Below are 17,522 nucleotides of genomic sequence, written 5' to 3'. Positions count from 1 at the left end.
ACACATATTTTTCAGTTTCATGAGTTTTTGTGTACCAATCTTTGCACGATGATGAAATATTTTTATGCAAATCAAGAAATTTTATTTTATGTTCTTCCCCTATGCATGTGATGTTACTCATAGATTTCTTGACACTAATTGGATCTTATCCATAAGATCAATAATTCATGGGCTTCTTGGATATCTAATAAGATATGGGTTCCGACGGATATCTCATATTTGAATCTCTACTCATCAAAACACCTACCATATGTGTGGACCTTCTAGGCCTAATATCAAGCTGGCTGTGAGTCATACCTTTTAGAACTCCTCCTAACTTAGTGAATTATTATCTCCATAATAATTCACTCGACTCATTGACTATGGACGTATTACGCCACTACGCCATAGTCCCTAAATGATACAGGGGAATCTAATCCATTGGACCTATATATCCTCTATTACCATGTATTTATAGTCCCTTATCTATCTAATATCTTATAGACCATATATCGGATGGTGCTATCAAGCCCATATAAAATCTACTCGAGAATCGCTCTAATTAGATTCTCTCGAAGAACTCTTTTTCACTTAATCTGAATGGCCTTAGCCAGAAATTTACCTGAGTAAGAACATAGAATATTTCTCTCATGACATTGAGAGCAGATGATCTTCTATCAATAATCAATAACCCTTGTAAGATTGATTGCCACTCTCGATGATCAATTGTACTAGATTTGAAACTTTCAAGCCTATAAGTCCAGTATCAAAGAGTGAAGTACTCATACAAGACATCCTTGATGTCTCAAGTCTAAGGACCAGATACACCACTAGGATGACCGAATCACTATCTGACAATGAAGTATCATCAACCATTTAGCATTCCATGAGCACATCAATCAGTGAACTCATTCTCCAATGAGCACCTACACTAAATCCCTAATATCCTCACGTGAGTAATTATGAAACCAACCGCCTCCATTATATTAACCGGTATACAACACACCAGTTTATCGGTTATGTCGATGTCCCTCTTGAGTAACCTATGACCAAAATTACTTAAGGTTTATGTTTAAAGACAAATCGGTCTCATTATCATGATATCAAAACGATCTGATTCTCATTGCATAGATTCATGGATATTACAATATATATAATGGGCAATAGAAAGTGAGAAAAAATAACAAATAAATAATAAGCAAAAAGAGTATATGTCATGTCACACGTATCATCACTTACATGATTGGCTTGCAAGACACCTATGATTAGCAAATATAACTGCACTTAGCTTGTTGAGAGTTAGGAGGCAAGGATTATATTATATACTGAAGGGAGGTTGACCACTATAAATGTGATCATCATGGCCTTTGACACGTGTCATCACTCGCGTGATTGGCTTGCAGGACACCTATGACTAGCAAATCCAATACCCAATATGGCAAGATCCATTATCCTTATCAACTTAATCCTAATGGATCTTGCCATATTGGGTACTAGATCTGCTAGTCATAGGTGCTTGGCAAGCCAATCACGTGAGTGATGACACGTGTGACTTGACATGTAGTCATTTTACTTCTTATTATTATTTGATATTTTATCACTTTATATTGACTATTGCTTGAATATATTATGATATATATGGATCTATGCAATAGGAATCGGATCATGATGAGATCACGATAATGAAATTGATTCGCTTTTAAACACATATCCTAAATAATCCCGGTCATAGGTTACTCAAGCGGGATATTGAGATAACCTGACAGATTAGTGTGCTGTATACCTGTCCATATGATAGTTGCAACTGGTCTCATAGCTGCTCGTGTGGGGACAGTAGGGATATAGTACATGTGCTCATTGAAGAATGAGTTCACTAATTGATCCACTTACAGAATGCTGGATGGTTGATGATGCCTTATTGTCATATAGTGATTTCATAGTCCCAATAGTGTATCTGGTCCTTAGACTTGAGACACCAAGGATGTCCTGTATGAGTACTCCATTCTTTGATACCATACTTATAGGTCTGGAGGTTCCAGATCTAGTACAGTTGGTCATCGGGAGTGGTAGCTAACCTTACGAAGACTATTGAGTATCAATAGAGGATCATCCGCTCTCAATGTCATGAGATGAATATCTCATATGTTCTTACTCAGAAAAATCCCTAGTCAGGGTCATTCGGATTGAGAGAGAAAGAGTTCTCCGAGAGAATTCGATTAGAGCGAGGCTCGAGTAAAAATCATATGGGTCTAACAACACCATGCCCGATATACAATCTTTGGGATATTAGATGGATATGGGGCTATAGGTACATGGTAACTGAGGACAAATAGGTCTAATGGATTGGATTCTCTTGTACTGTCTAGGGACTACGACGTAGTGGCCTAGTACGTTCACAATCGATGAGTCGATTGAATTATTATTAAGATAATAATTTACTGAGCTAGAAAGAGTTATGATAGGTATAACTCACGGCTAGCTCGATTTGGGCATAGAGGGTCACATATATATGGTAGGCATTGCAATGATAGAAGTTCAGATATGAGATATCTGCTAGAGCCCCTATCCAATAAGAGCCAATGAGATATTATTAGATAGAGATCCACTAATCTAAGAGGCTTGGGTAGTTGGATGGAGATCCAATACCCAATAAGGACAAGATCTATAAGGGTTAAGTTGATAGGAGACCTTTAAAAATAGGAGGGAATCAATGGTTCATAGGCTAGAGCTTTTTCGCTGCTTCTCCTATTCTCCTCTCTCTCTCCTCCTTAAAGTAGGCCTAGAGTTTTGAGGAGCATCGTCACAGCCCTGCTATGTAGATCACTACTAGAGAGGAAAGCGCTTGACCTCCTTTACCCTCTCCTAGAGATCTGTAGGGATTCAGGGATATACGATCTCTCTAGGTAAAACAATCTCTAATATATGCAGTTTTTTATTTTGTGAATTTTTGCACACCAATCTTCGCATGACGACGAACACATACTTGGGAATTTAGGAATTTTATTTTTTTATTCTTCTGCTACGCATATGATGTCGCCCTCAAGATTTCCCAATAGGATCTCCATCCAACTACCCAAGCCACTTAGATTAGTGGGTCTCTATCCAATAATCTCTTACTAGCTCTTATTGGATTTCATCCATAGGATCCAATAAAAGCTCCAACGGATATCTCATATCCAAACCTTTACTCATCGCAATTCCTACCATATGTGTGTGACCCTCTAGGCTTAATTTCAAGCTGGCCGTGAGTCATACCTATTAGAACTCCTTTTGGCTAATTGAATTATTAACTATAATAATTTACTCGACTCCTCGACTACGGACGTAGTAGGCCACTACGCCGCAATCCTCAAACGATACAGGGGAATCCAATCCTTTGGACCTATTTATCCTTAGTTATCATGTACCTAGAGTCTCTCATCCATTTAATATCCTAGAGATCGTATACCAGGCATTGTGCTATCAGGCCCATATAGTTTCTACATGAGTCTCACTCTAATCAGATTCTTCCGGAGAGCTCTTTCTCTCTCAATCTGAATGACACTGGCCTAGGATTTATCTAAGCAAGAACACATGGGATATTCCTCTCATGACACCAAGGGCGGATAATCCTCTATTGACACTTAATAGCTCTCGTAAGGTTGTCTACCACTCCTGTTGACCAGTTATGCTAGATCTGGAACCTCCAGACCTATAAGTCCGGTATCAAAGAGTGGAGTACTCATACAGGACATCCTTGGTATCTTAAGTCTAAGGACCAGATACACCATTGGGATGATATAATTGCTGTATGATAATAAGGCATCATCAATAATCCAACATTTCATAAGTGAATCAATCAATGAACTCATTCTCCAATGAGCACTTGTACTATATCCCTAGTGTCCCCACATGAGTAGCTATGAGTCTAGTAGCATCTATCGTTTGGACGGGTATACAACATACTAGTCTATTTGGTTATTTCGATGTCCTTCTCGAGTAAATTATGACCAGAACTATTTAGGATCTATGTTTAAAGGTGAATCAGTCTCATTATCATGATCTCATTACGATCTAATTCCCATTATACAGATCCATGGATATCATAATATATTCATGCAACAAGCAATATAAAGTGATAAAATATCAAATAATAATAAGTAAAAAGATTGCGTGTCAAGTTATATATGTCATCACTCATATGATTGGCTTACAGGGCACCTATGACTAGGAATCTGTATAATTCGGACTAGTGAGGCGATTGACATCAAGTATGCCATGTAAGAGATTTGAAAGTGACATTTTCTGAAAATAAAGATGCAGAAATAAATAACATACATATTTTATAAAAATAATAAACAAATAAGATATAGACTTCTATCTTAATTTACTCCCACTATTTTTCTGGCGAATCATGTGATACCCTCAGCACGTAAAACGGATGTCTTCGACAGATTACTAGTAGGGATCGAGATCCAATTAGTGTCTTAGTGTAACCTCAAGGGACTCAATCAGTCACACTAGGCCTAAATGGTAGGTAACTCTTGTCGATCATAACTCCTTGTGATTCCCATCTTGTTCGGCCTTCGAACCATCATGGCCTTGAGGGACTCGACCAACTATGATATTCGGTTAAATCAACATCCTCATTACAAGATGAGTCTGATTCGATGATATACTCTCGAGGGACTCGACCAAGAATATCATATCCTTAGGTCATCGGTAACATCTCTATGTTATAGATAAGATAGTGAATCGTGACATAGGTGAGCCTCGAGGGAGTCAACCAACTCAACCTACGTCAGGAATCGGTCTCTACCTATAACGATGGAAGGCCACATGGGTCAATCTAATTACCTTACATTTATCAACTTAATATTATCTAGAGAGGATTTTGATTCAGTCTCCTAATATAACATGTCACACACATACATATTTAATATATATGTATATTGCATACAATTATATATATATATATATATATATATATATATATATATATATATATATATATATATATATATATATATATATATATATATATATATATATATATATATATATATCTAGTAGGTGTATAATCAATCACACATCATATGAGCAATCACACCAGATGATCATAGACCATATCATATATGATCAAGCCCAAGCCAATGAACAATCACTCCATGCATTACAATCGTCTGTCTCGACCTCATGGGTTGCAGTATCATTTCCATGCTCCCACTACATCTTTTTATATAATTAAAACTTAATCACAAACACGTAAGCCCGACAATAAACGAGAAATAAATTGGAGGCTCGCAAGCCCCAATAATAATAATAATAATCATATCACACGTACACACATCACATAGTTCATGATCATCCGTTCACATCATACATCACATGTACTCATCACCATGTAGGACTACTAGATAATAATAATTAATTAAACTATTTTAATTAATTATATGTAGTATTTTGGGAACCCTACCATAGGGTGCCCCACATGGTAGGTTCCCCACATGGCAAGTAGTTCCTTCTTAAGCAAGGAAATCTTACCATATAGAGACTCCTCGAAAACCAAGAATCCTAGGCCACTGGGCTGCCTTGCGTGGCTAGGAAACCCTAGCCACCAAGGAGTCCCTTATAGCTAGGAAACTATGGCTGTAGGGCTGCCATGGGCTACAGGTACCCCATGAGGCCAGAACTCCTAGTCGCTTGGGCAACCCTTGTGGCTAGGAAACCCTAGTCGCTAGGGGTTCCTCATGTAGCTAGGAAACCTGGCTGCAGGGGTTGCCATACAACAGGTTGAGGGAAGCCATACTGCTCTCATTCCTGCTACTTTTGGCCAGGCCGAGAGCAATAAATTGGAGCTCTCGGCCAAGGTTGCAAGAAATCTTCGACCAATCCAAGGGGCAACAATAGTTGCTACCCTGTCTTCCCCTTTTGTGTTAACAAATTTGACATCAAAAGCCCTATCTAAAACATCTCTTAGTAGTAAGAAAAGGTATAGTACATATTCGAAAACTACAATAAAAAATCGTAGCAGTCGCGCAAAATAATTTCAATGCAATTGAACACAATATACGTAGTTTAAAAGTCAATCTTTTACACAAGCAATCTAGCTCTAATACTACTATTGGAAAATCTGGGGTAATATCATATGCGCGGTGGAAGAATGGAAAAACCAAAATCCTAGAATTCCCATAGAAAAGAATATTTCATCATCGTGTAAAAGTTAGTGTGCAAAAATCTGTGAAACCAAAAAACTACACGTAAGATAATTACCTAGGGAGATCATATATCCCTAAAAACCTATAGATTTATGAGAGAGAATGAAAGAGGTTAACTATCCTTCTCTCTAGCGATGATCCACATGGTAGGGGCTACGAAGATGCTCCTCAAATTGCTAACCAAAACTCTTCCTCGTGCACACCATGTAATTAAGAAGAGGCTGCCCCTTCTTGCTGTCCACACACCCCAAATAGGGGCTATAATATGAGGAGAAGAAGAAGAGAAGAGAATAGGAGGAGGCAAACAAAAAGTACCTCTAGCCTATGGGTTTTTGGTTCCCTTATTGGGTATTGGATCTCTATCCAACTACCCAAGCCTCTTAGATTAGTGGATCTCTACCCAATAATCTCTTATTAGCCTTTATTGGATCTCATCCATAGAATCCAAAAATTCAGGGGCTTATTGGATATCCAATAAGATAAAGGCTCCAACGAATATCTCATATCCGAACCTCTACTCGTTACAATGCCTACCATATATATGTGACCCTTTAGGGTCAATATTGAGCTGATCGTGAGTCATACTTGTCAGAACTCCTTTTGGCTAAATGAATTATTCTATATAATAATTCACTCAACTTATCGACTACGGATATATTATGTCGCTACACCATAATCCCTAGAAGATATAAGGGAATACAATCCTTTTGGACCTATCTATCCTCAGTTACCATGTACCTGTAGTCTCTCATCCATCTAATATCCTGGAGATCATATGCCGAGTATGATACTATTAGGCCCATATAGTTTCTATATGAGTATCACTCTAATCGAATTCTCCCGGAGAACTCTTTCTCTCTCAATCCGAATGACCTTAGCCAGGGATTTGTTTGAGCAAGAATGCATAGAATATTCCTCTCATGATACCAAGGGCGGATAATCCTCTATCGACACTTAATAGCCCTTGTAAGATTGGCTACCACTCCCAATGACTGGCTGTGCTAGATCTGGAACATCCAGACCTATAAATCCAGTATCAAAGAGTTGAGTACTCATACAAGACATCCTTGATGTCTCAAGTTTAAGAACCAGATACACTACTGGGATGACAGAATCATTGTTTGACAATAAGGCATCATCAACCATCTAACATTCCGTGAGCGGGTCAATCAGTAAACCTATTCTCCAATTAGCACCTGCACTATATCCCTAGTGTCCCCATACAAGCAACTATGAGACTAGTTACATCCATCATATGGATGGGTATACAACACACAAGTTTGTTCGGTTATCTCAATATCTCTCTCGAGTAACCTATGACTAGGATTATGTAGGATCTGTGTTTAAAGGTGAATCGGTCTCATTATCGTAATCTCATCACGATCTGATTCTCATTGCATAGATCTATGGACATCACAATATATTCATGCAATAGACAATATAAAGTGATAAAATACCAAATAATAATAAGCAAGAAAGATTGCATGTCAAGTCACATATGTCATTACTCACGTGATTAGCTTGCAGGGCACTTATGACTAGCAATAATTATATCAATCTATTCTGGATAGAGCCATGAGGGCGAGGAGAGGGCTCTCAAGTCCTTCGAAGATATCAGCCGAGGTGTCCTCTATGGATAAGATCCTTAATTTGGTATTTCAAATCTTGACATTCTTCGATGTCATGGTCGTAGTCTTAGTGGTACCTATAATATTTAGTTTTATCTTTGAACTCAGACATGATCTTCAATGGTCTGGGCTCCCTTAAGAGCCCCTTTTCTTTGATTTAGAGAAAGATTTCTATCCTGGATGAATTGAGAGGTGGCGGTGGTGGCCTTGAGAGCGAAGGCTCTAGCTTGTTGAATTTCTTCCTATGTAGTCTTAAGGACGAACCTCAGGGCTATTCCACAGTAGGGCCTTTTGTTCATCTCCTCGGGCCTTATTGCCACCATTGTTTCAATTGCAATGAATTGATGAGCCCTTTGGAACATCTCAGAGACTATTGCTAGGGGCCTTTTGACTAATAACCAAAAGAACCTCATTGACCATAGCCCTGTTATGAACACTTGTATAATCAGTAAGAGGTGAGCATCGGTTACCTCTTGAATTTCTATGGCTAAGCAAGTGACAGAGAGAGAGAGAGAGAGAGAGAGAGAGAGAGACTCATCCTCCCTTGTCATAGAAATGTCACTATAGATGGCTTGGGTCATACATTGACCACGAAGTGTAACTCGAATTCCTTGGCAAGTTAGTCAAAAAATATGATCGAAAATGGTTGTAGCCGATTGTACTACACTCGAGCTAGTCATTGAAGGGTGGTTGGAAACGCTCGGCGTATCAAAGCGTTGGCTATGCCATACAAGGCCATTTGAACCCAAAAGGCAGCAACATGTTCTACTGGATTAGTACCACCATCATAGACCTCTAGCATTGGGAGGTGGAAGTTGAGCAAGATAGGTTTGTCTTGAATTTCCTCGGTGTAGGGGAACTCTCTTGTCATGCTATCCCCGTAATCCTCCTTGATTTTATATACTTCCTTCTAGACCTCGTGTAAGCATCAATTCATCTTCTGTAGTTGAGCCCATAATGAGTCCTCTACTAAGTCAAACGATAGTACATTTGCCTCGAGAAAGACAGAATGATATGTCGAGTATCTTGGTCATCGTCGGTTGGAGGGTCATCGTTAGGAGCCATAGGCAACAAACCAACTAGAGAAGTGTTGTGCCTTGGGAGAGCAAAGGTTACCTAAGATACGGGTGATGACGGTGGGGGAGGGGCCTCTTCTTGAACGAGCTATGGTATATGAGGTGCGATGGTCTGCATAATCCCTACCAATGCTTGCACTTGATGGGTGTGGCTAAGGAATGTCTCTGCAGGGACCACCATTTATCTCGTGCCAATCCCACAAGGTGAGAGCCTGGGGTCATTGAATGAATGTTAATAGCGCACAAAGGTCTGGGTGGAGGTGTTCCTATCTATCTACTGAGGAGCAAATGATTGGCCTCCGAGGTAGAAGGTAGAATGGGTAGCGGGCACCTCCTTGGAAGAACGCTCGCTAAGGTTGTGTTAGGATCGAGAGCACTAAGGGGGGGGGGGGGGGTGAATTAGTGCAGTGGAAATCTTTCAGCGATTAAAAACGAAAGCTGCGTTCGTTCGATAAAAACTATTTTGATGCAAAAGCCGATTCTAAGATTACTTATGATTAAGTGCAATTTACGTCTAAACACAGTTTGCGTTTAAGCACAGTTTACGCAGTTTGCGTCTAAATGCAGTTTGCATCTAAATGCAGATTGCGTCTAAGCGCAGTTTGCATCTAAGCGCAGTTTGCGTCTAAGCTCAGATTGCGTCTAAGCGCAGTTTGCGTCTAAGCGCAGATTGCGTCTAAGCGTAGTTTGCGTCTAAGCGCAGTTTGCGTCTAAGCGCAGATTCGGAAAGATCTGAACTTAGACACTCGTTCGTAAAAGCACAGAAGGCAGTTTGCAGTTATAAATGGAATCAAAACATAAACGTAAACTACAAAGAAACTTGTTCGTAGAAGCGCAGAAGACAGTTTGCAGTTATAAATAGAATCAAAACGTAAATGTAAACTGCAATGTAAAGATCGTATGAAAACACCGATTTATGTCTGAATGCAGATTCGGAAAGATCAGAACTTAGAAACTTGTTCGTAAAAGCGCAGAGAGCAGTAGCTATGTAGGAGGTTTGCAGTAATGATAAAGTGCTCAAAATAAAAGCAAACCAGAGATTTAGAGTGGTTCGGTCAGTCTTGACCTACTCCACTTTTGGCTTCCTCCACCGACGAGGTCACCGACGTCAACTAGAGGCCTTCCTTCAATAGGTGAAGGCCAACTGCCCTTTTGACAGGCTTAGGAGACAACCCTTACAGAATCTTTCTCTCCTCTCTTTACAACTCAAGACTTGAAGAACAGAAAGAGGAGAACTTTTGGACTTAACACAAATTTGAGCTCTTAGAATCACAGAAAAGATCAAGAATTCGGTGTAGTTCTGTATCTTTTCAGTGCTGAATGGGTGGGGCATTTATAGGCCCCAACCCAGTTCAAATTTGGAGCTCAAAACGATCAAATCCCGGAATTCCGGGATCAGGCGGTTGCACCTCCTGACTGGAGCGGTTGCACCGCCTAGCAGAGCTCGAAGACTGAGCCTCTGGGCGGTGCCACCTCTGTCAGGGGCGGTTGCACCTCTCTGCCAGAGCTCGAAGACCGAGCTCAAGCGGTTGCACCGCCTGACTGGAGAGGTGGCCTAGCAGAGCTCGAAACTTGAGCTCTGGCGGTGCTACCTCCTGACAGAGGAGGTTGCACCGCCCAGTCTCGCTCGGAGACTGAGCCCTGGGCGGTTGCACCTCTTGGCTGGGGCGGTTGCACCGCCCAGTCTCGCTGGGAGACATAGCCTGGGCGGTGCTACTTCCCTGCCTGGGCGGTTGCACCTCCCACAGCAACCTAGGTCTGAATGGGTTGAACCATTCGACCCAATTTGAGTTCTTCAAGGGCCCAATTGCCCCAGGATTAAGCTAATGGGATCACCTTCCATTTCTAACTTAATCAAAGTGCTAACTATGATTATTTCCTAAGACATATTCTGCAGTTTGCTCCGGTGCGTCAATCGCTTCTTCCGGCGAGTTTCCGGCGAACTTCCATCGATCATCCGATGAACCCTCGGTGATGCTCCTACGGACTTCCGGCAAACTCTTGGACTGCGACGATCCACTTGGCAAGTTCCGACGAGCTCCTTTGGCAAGCTTCTGGACTTCTCGGATTTGTTCCCGCAGAACCTCCGACGATTGTCCGAACTTCCGTCGAGCTCTCGAACTCCCAACGTGATCATTGTCATGACTCCGGCACAACTCCTGCTGCATGTCTTTCTTCTATCGTAGTTAATCCTGCACACATAAAAACAAAAACTTCGATCGAGACAATTAATACTAACAATTAACCAAGTTGTCCGGCATGTCATTGGTCCCTCGACGCTTCGTCCGATTCTTCGGCGCATCGTCCTTTCCTGCAGCCTATTGCCCAATCGGCCAGTTGACTCCGCAACTCTGATATCCTTGGCACAATACCCGCTCTTCTTGGCCCGATGCCCGAGTCCACAGCCCGAAGCATTCTGTCGATACGTCGACCGATCCACCGGCCCGACGTCCAATCTTCTAACATGTTCCTCCGGCACAACATGATGTTCCTACTTTAATTGTCTCATCCTGATCGAAGCACCCTGCGTCACTCAAAACGCAGATTAAATCATAAACATATATCAAGTACTTTCATCATCAAAATACGAGATTCAACAATCTCCCCCTTTTTGATGATGACAACTACTTGATGACGGAGCTAATCTTAACTCCCGGAGTTTAAACAAACTCCCCCTATCAATATGTCATATTGATAGAAACTCTTAGATTCAAAAATCTAAGCAACATGTCATCATAAACGGAGTTAACCTTAACTCCCAGAGTTTAAACAAACTCTCCCTATCAATATGCCATATTGATAGAAACTCTTGGATTAAAAAATCCAAGCAACATGTCATCATAAACTTATGCATAACATGTCATGTCATCAACATACTTCTCCCCCTTTGTCATTAACAAAAAGGAGAAGTACCACAATCAAGTGTTTGTGATGTAAGTTTTAACTCATTGCATGAAAAACATAATATCTATTGTTACCATCATGCAAGTTTGCTATCATCAAATGGTAAGATATCAACATGTAAAATTACGATTCAATTTCTTGATATCTTAACATGATATGACATTCATAGCACCTATTCATATGAATGCTGCTTTTGATATCTCATCATAATATGGCATTCATAACATCTATTTATATTCTTCAAATATGGCACTCATAGTATCAATTTATATATTTCTCCCCCTTTGTCATCAACAACAAGGAGACCGATATAAGCAAATTTTAAATATAAGTGCGATGCCATAAGTTGGTTCATGTCATTTTCCAACAGTGAGTGATAGGATACCAATTATGCAAACATCTCGAGGAAAACATGACATGGAGATAGCTTTTATTGCTTCTTCCTTTTTATTTGTTATCTTTTTACATGAAGGAGGAAAGCCATATGTGAAGTTCAAATTGATACGATATTAAAGCACACTTCATTTTTGCAAGGATTAAGATAAGTAAGTGAGTCAAATCCTTGTATGTAAAAATATCTTCCTTTTATAAGAGAGAATCATCAAATATGTTTCTCGAAAAATATTTTTCACATGATAAGTGCATTTGCTAGATGATTCCATATGTCAAAAATCAATGATGTGAATTAAACTAGATATGACATGTGCTTGTTAAGTTCGGAAGAGGATAATGTATCAAGAAAATCCAATTGTTAGGATCAAGAAAATCCGAAAATAAAATTTGACACTTTCATACATTCGGACAGGGTTTTACTAGAGATATTCAATTACAATCATGAAGGTAAAACATGCTTATTATCATGGAAATTTTTGTATTCAAGCACATAATTTCCAACATGTAATCATGGCAAGTAATTGTGTAAAATCATTATGGCAATCAAGTGATTTGATCATTTAATCAAAAAAGTCCGAAAAATAATTTTAACAGGTTTAATCATTCGGACAGATTTTTGCCATAGTTTTTCAAATATAATCATGAAGATAAGGTATGCTCATCATCATGGTAGTATGATAGCAAGTTTACCATATTCAAGCTAGCAAAAAATTTCTACATTTGAAGGCCCGCAAGCTAGCAATTTTGAGATGTTCAAGAAAGCAACTCTTGCTTCTTGAAATATAAGTTTTGCTAGATGTGCAAGTTAACTTTTTGCTTCTTGAGATAGGCAGGATAGCATTCTTTGGTGATGTTCAATATAGCTAAGTTCTACATCATGTAAGCTAGTGAATTTTATAACATTTTAGAACATGCATAATCACCAAAGCATCATAAATTTTAATGATGTGCAAAATTACAAATTTTGCATGATTGCATTTGTGTGTCTTGAGATTTACAAGATAGCACTTCTTGGTGATGTTCAAGATAGCAATTTCTTCTCTTTTGAGAAGTGCAATTTTTGCTTTCTTCTTGAATTGTGCAGGCTAGCTATCTCCCCTTTTGTCATTGTCAAAAAGAAGGGAAAAACTCTTTACATCAATTTTTAAATCATGACAAAGGTTAGTATCAATCTCATTTGTGTATCATTATATTTTCAAATTAAAACATGCACATTTTCAAAACATATAAACTCATTATTATATGCATGATTCCAAATCATTATTCATATTATTTCAATCATTGTTTCAATCACCACTTATAGCTTATCATGCACAATATATAAAATCATCTAACATGATACAATCATTTATTTTCAAAATATTTATCACTATTTTAATGTATGATAATGAAGTATTCATGATACCGAACATTAAATCAATATTTTTTAAGTATTTATCACTTCATTTTAATCATGATTCCAAACATTTATCATTTAAAGCATTCATGATACACATCATAAAAAAAAGCATATGCATCATTCCAAATCATAAATATTTTAAATCATCATGGTATTAATTTGTCACATTGCATTCTACCATGCATGATCGAAGCTTCTCATTTGCATACATCAAAATAAATTCATGAATATCTCATGCATTCATATCATCACTTGAGGAATATTGAAAAAGAAATAATTGGGTGATGAGATAAATATTTCATAAATACAAAGAATTGCATAAAAATCATATCAAGGAATACAAGTCACAATCATTCAAGAGAAAAATCAAGATCATGATTTTAATTAAACTCATTTCAAATTTGAATCATCAAAATCATTTTTATGGCTCACAAAATTTATAACATAAATAGATTCATGATTTCATTTATAATATATTTTTCCCTTTTTAAGTGTTTCATTTTAAGTGGTCGATTTCATGTTAGCATGCCTTTTCATTTATGAAAACATGCATCAATTTTTTTTAAAGCCACTGTTATTATCATGAAAATCGATAATCAAGAATCATCGTACATAATTTCAAAAATATATACTCATTAATCATAACTTCAAATTAAACATGATTTCATATACTCAAAATCGAGAAATAACAATGGAAATCAACATGATACACATTATTACTTCTCAACCACATATAGCATGATTTCATAAGGTATTTTTAATCAAAATCATTTTGTTTATCATAAACATGCAATTTTTATGATTATTTTCAAAATTACTAGAATGATAAGCATGATTCCTAATTGTTTGTATTTTCATTATAAAATTATTAAACATGCAATTTTCAAGAAAATTAAAAAAGGAGAAATGCTTTATGAAAAGCATCATGTAATTTCAAAGTAAATTAAAGGCATTTTGATTACCTCAGCGTCGAAAGGCGTAAAGGCGTAGTTTGCCACCTCGCCTTTGTTGATTTTCTCCTCGTCTTCGGAGGAGCTCGATTCATCCCAGTTTTTGTTCTTCTTCTTGCGTTCAAAGCAAGTAGTTCCGTTCTTTTTACTTTTTAATTTTTGTTTCATTTGTAGTTTAAGTTCACTATCACTTGAGCTTATGCTCGAGTGGTCTTCAAATATTCTATGTCCCAAATCCTTCCTGTTCTTTGGAAGGTGGTTCTCAAGTTCTTCACGTGCATTGCACGTCATTTCATATATGATCAATGAACCAATTAGTTCTTCAAGTGGAAATTGGTTCAAGTTTTTTGATTCTTGAATAGTAGTTACTTTTGAATCCCAAGTTTTAGAAAGTGAGCGCAAAACTTTGTTAACGAGTTCAAAATCCGAAAAGCTTTTACCAAGTGATTTTAAACCATTGACGACATCCATAAAACGGGTGTACATGTCAACAACGGTTTCGCTTGGTTTCATATGAAAAAGCTCGAAATCATGCAGTAAAATATTAACTTTCGAGTCTTTGACTCTACTAGTTCCCTCGTGCGTGATTTCAAGTGTTCGCCAAATGTCAAAAGCCGTTTCGCACGTAGAAATCCGATTGAACTCATTTTTGTCCAAAGCGCAAAATAAGGCATTCATAGCCCTTGCGTTTAAAGAAAAATACTTCTTCTCCAAATCCGACCATTTGTTCATCGGTTTAGAGGGAAGTTGAAAATCGTTTTCAACGATATTCCATAAATCCAAATTCAAAGAAATCAAGAAAACTCTCATTCGAGTTTTCCAATAAGTGTAGTCCAATCCGTTAAACAACGGTGGACGAAAGATTGATAAGCCCTCTTGAAAGCCTTGAAGAGCCATTTCTCTCGGGTGTAAATCCGAAATGAGAAATACCCCGCTCTGATACCAATTGTTAGGATCGAGAGCACTAAGAGGGGGGGGGGGGGGGTGAATTAGTGCAGCGGAAATCTTTCAGCGATTAAAAACGAAAGCTGCGTTCGTTCGATAAAAACTATTTTGATGCAAAAGCCGATTCTAAGATTACTTATGATTAAGTGCAATTTACGTCTAAACACAGTTTGCGTTTAAGCGCAGTTTACGCAGTTTGCGTCTAAATGCAGTTTGCGTCTAAATGCAGATTGTGTCTAAGCGCAGTTTGCATCTAAGCGCAGTTTACGTCTAAGCTCAGATTGCATCTAAGCGCAGTTTGCGTCTAAGCGCAGTTTGCGTCTAAGCGTAGATTGCGTCTAAGCGCAGTTTGCGTCTAAGCGCAGATTCGGAAAGATCTGAACTTAGACACTCGTTCGTAAAAGCGCAGAAGGCAGTTTGCAGTTATAAATGGAATCAAAATGTAAACGTAAACTGCAAAGAAACTCGTTCGTAGAAGCGCAGAAGACAGTTTGCAGTTATAAATAGAATCAAAACGTAAATGTAAACTGCAATGTAAAGATCGTATGAAAACACCGATTTACGTCTGAATGCAGATTCGGAAAGATCAGAACTTAGAAACTTGTTCGTAAAAGCGCAGAGAGCAGTAGCTATGTAGGAGGTTTGCAGTAATGATAAAGTGCTCAAAATAAAAGCAAACCAGAGATTTAGAGTGGTTCGGTCAGTCTTGACCTACTCCACTTTTGGCTTCCTCCACCGACGAGGTCACCGACGTCAACTAGAGGCCTTCCTTCAATAGGCGAAGGCCAACTGCCCTTTTACAGTTTCACTCCTTTTGACGGGCTCAGGAGACAACCCTTACAGAACATTTCTCTCCTCTCTTTACAACTCAAGACTTGAAGAACAGAAAGAGGAGAACTTTTGGACTTAACACAAATTTGAGCTCTTAGAATCACAGAAAAGATCAAGAATTCAGTGTAGTTCTGTATCTTTTCAGTGCTGAATGGGTGGGGTATTTACAGGCCCCAACCCAGTTCAAATTTGGAGCTCAAAACGATCAAATCCCGGAATTCCGGAATCAGGCGGTTGCACCTCCTGACTGGAGCGGTTGCACCGCCTGGTAGAGCTCGAAGACTGAGCCTCTGGGCGGTGCCACCTCTGTCAGGGGCGGTTGCACCTCTCTGCCAGAGCTCGAAGACCGAGCTCAGGCGGTTGCACCGCCTGACTGGAGAGGTTGCACCGCCTGGCAGAGCTCGAAACTTGAGCTCTAGCGGTGCTACCTCCTGACAGAGGAGGTTGCACCGCCCAGTCTCGTTCGGAGACTGAGCCCTGGGCGGTTGCACCTCTTGGCTAGGGCGGTTGAACCGCCCAGTCTCGCTGGGAGACATGGCCTGGGTGGTGCTACCTCCCTGCCTGGGCGGTTGCACCTCCCACAGCAACCTGGGTCCGAATGGGTTGAACCATTCGACCCAATTTGAGTTCTTTAGGGGCCCAATTACCCCAGGATTAAGCTAATGGGATCACCTCCCATTTCTAACTTAATCAAAGTGCTAACTATGATTATTTCCTAAGACATATTCTGCAGCTTGCTCCGGTGCGTCAATCGCTTCTTCCGGCGAGTTTCCAGCGAACTTCCGTCGATCATCCGATGAACCCTCGGTGATGCTCCTACGGACTTCCGGCAAACTCCTGGACTGCGACGATCCACTTGGCAAGTTTCAATGAGCTCCTTTGGCAAGCTTCTGGACTTCTCGGATTTGTTCCCGCAGAACCTCCGACGACTGTCCGAACTTCCGTCGAGCTCTCGAACTCCCAACGTGATCATTGTCATGACTCCGGCGCAACTCCTGCTGCATGTCTTTCTTCCATCGTAGTTAATCCTGCACACATAAAAACAAAAACTTCGATCGAGACAATTAATCCTAAGCAATTAACCAAGTTGTCCGGCATGTCATTGGTCCCTCGACGCTTCGTCCGATTCTTCGGCGCATCATCCTTTCCTGCAGCCTATTGCCCAATCGGCCAGTTGACTCCGCAACTCCAATATCCTTCGCACAATACCCGCTCTTCTT

Source organism: Musa acuminata, chromosome BXJ1-1 (assembly GCF_036884655.1).
Source record: "Musa acuminata AAA Group cultivar baxijiao chromosome BXJ1-1, Cavendish_Baxijiao_AAA, whole genome shotgun sequence".
In the NCBI taxonomy this organism is placed as follows: Eukaryota; Viridiplantae; Streptophyta; class Magnoliopsida; order Zingiberales; family Musaceae; genus Musa; species Musa acuminata.
The sequence above is the reverse complement of the archived record's forward strand: the minus strand, read 5'-3'. Positions refer to the sequence as shown.